This window comes from Trichoplusia ni, chromosome 9 (genome assembly GCF_003590095.1).
Source record: "Trichoplusia ni isolate ovarian cell line Hi5 chromosome 9, tn1, whole genome shotgun sequence".
Classification (NCBI taxonomy): domain Eukaryota; kingdom Metazoa; phylum Arthropoda; class Insecta; order Lepidoptera; family Noctuidae; genus Trichoplusia; species Trichoplusia ni.
In genome coordinates, this window is record NC_039486.1 from 6340611 (window position 1) to 6342942 (window position 2332).

The window sequence follows — 2332 nt, forward strand, 5'->3', positions numbered from 1 at the left end:
AGTACGTGTCCTTGATATTTGTTTTATTTTTTATCTATGACCAGAAGAAAATACAACACTTGAAAAGATGATCGATTTTAAAGGAAAAAGTGTTATCATATAGCCAAAATCTGTATTTACAACGTGCGTGAAATTGGCAAAACAAATGTGCCCTACATTAAAAAAACCGTGAAGCGTAATAAAAATAATCAGATTCGCAGAGTCGCCTAAAAGTAAAACAGTAAAACTTAGATGGTTGCTACCAACCATAAGTCCCAATTTCACCATAAATCTAAACTAAAACAATAATAAGTACATATTAAATCAAAATGTCTCTCCTCGTGTCGCCTTACAAGTCCCCCTAGTAATTAACACAATATATCAATTACTTTAATTACGGTAAGTGTTGTTAGAGTGACATGTCATCCGCGATCATGTCAAACCTATGGTATTTGATATGCCAAGTAAGTTTTACCGAGGCAAAACTTTCAATATAATGTAAATGCGAATGCTTGGCTTTTAATTAATTGAAATTAATTTTAGAAGAAAGTAATTTGTTCTAACACTTCTTAAGATTAAGCTTTCTTTTACGATTGCTGTAATTTGCAATGTTACAACTGACAAGTGAGCCATTTTATTCATTTTCATGTTGACATATTAAAAATGAGAATCCAAATATATTTATATTTAGAAAAAAAATTCGTCATAGAATTAGATCGAGAGTGTCACTGAAAATACATCAGTAATGACATAGTGGTTAGGAGTGGCGGTCAAAACTTATTTGTTATTGAGTAATATAGGATGGTAGTTTTAAAAATATATTAAGGAACATACTTAAAAGAATAACGAGTAGTCTCTTATTTGTGTGAGAGGGTGCTGCCATTTCCACGGTTTCACAGTTGCATAATTACTGAGTCGACACTTTTCAACATCGCTGCAAATTGTGAACTCTTTGCCAACATTTACGCTCGGAAAGCCAACAAGCTTAACTTCTTATATTTTTTTAATAATGGCCAGTAATTGCCGCTGTTGAATCGCTGAGTCGTCATTTATTTACAAATAATTATAGTCTAACGATTGTTGATGCTTATCACCGTTGGAAAACAAAACAAATTCTGTTTAACATAAGTGTCACTAAATAATAAATAAGGTCGCGCGCTTCAGCATTATTTGACACTAAAGCTTTTCTTGTGAAGCCAATAGCGGAAAAAACGAGTTCTAGAAAATTCTGACTAAAAAGTTAGTGCTTTACCCATCCCTACTAAACCTCATTTTTATAAAAGGCTGCGCCAGTATCAATTTAACTTAAATATTATCATTTGCCCTTTCATTCGATACTTGGATATTTGAAACAAAATCAATCTGTTTTAACAAATTCACACCCATAACTAAATGGCATGAATGAAATTTTAAACATGAATGAATACGAAATATCAGTAAAATACGCGATTCTGAAGACACAGAGAATTAAAAATATTAATATGTATTAAAGAGTAGTACTAAAGGACCTAAACTGAACAATTTTTTTTTATTCACTCAATAATAAAAAAAATGCCAAGAGCGAGTCGTACTCGCAACACTGAGGGTTCCGTACAAATCAACATCACCAATAAGCTAAGGATAAAACCAGTGAAAATAATGCGTGGAAATTTTAGGATAGGAACCTACAAATTTATTTGCTACCCAACAGCGAATTTATGACCATCACAACCGTTTCTTAACCTCGATATTTATTTTTAGGGTTTGTTGTTTCAGTGCCATTGGAAATGGATCGTCAGTGTAAATTTTATTTTCAAAGTACAGCCAGGTGACAGACGAACGGACAGACTGCAGGTAAGACAACAGAGCCTCAGTAATAGAGTCCCGTTTTTACCCTATGGTTATGAAACCAAACAATTACAACACAACAATTGTTATACATAGAATCCCTCTAACAAACAATTGACATTTAGCTAAAATATTTCAAAACACCAAAGAAACATTTACTGGCACTGGACGCAGTAAGGCAGTTTATATAAGCACTTTGTAAATAAATGGTAAAAAGCTGGAAGCGAGCAAGTGCATTTTACTCCCTAGAGAAATATGCTGTTTTGTTTAGGAGAATACCTTTTTCATGACGCATGCCATATTACTACTGGTATTTATGTATTAACTTTGTGGGGCTGTGGAGCAGGTCACCTGGTTTCCCGAGGGTGCTATAAAGACTGTTTGTGTGATCTAGAGTTTGGTATCCAGCCAGAACAAAAAGTTATCTTTGACGAAGTTGTTAAAAGCAGGAAAATATTGTACTTGTTTTTCCTGTTGACAAATAAGGACATACTTACGTTATTCGATGTGCTAACGCCGAATTAAT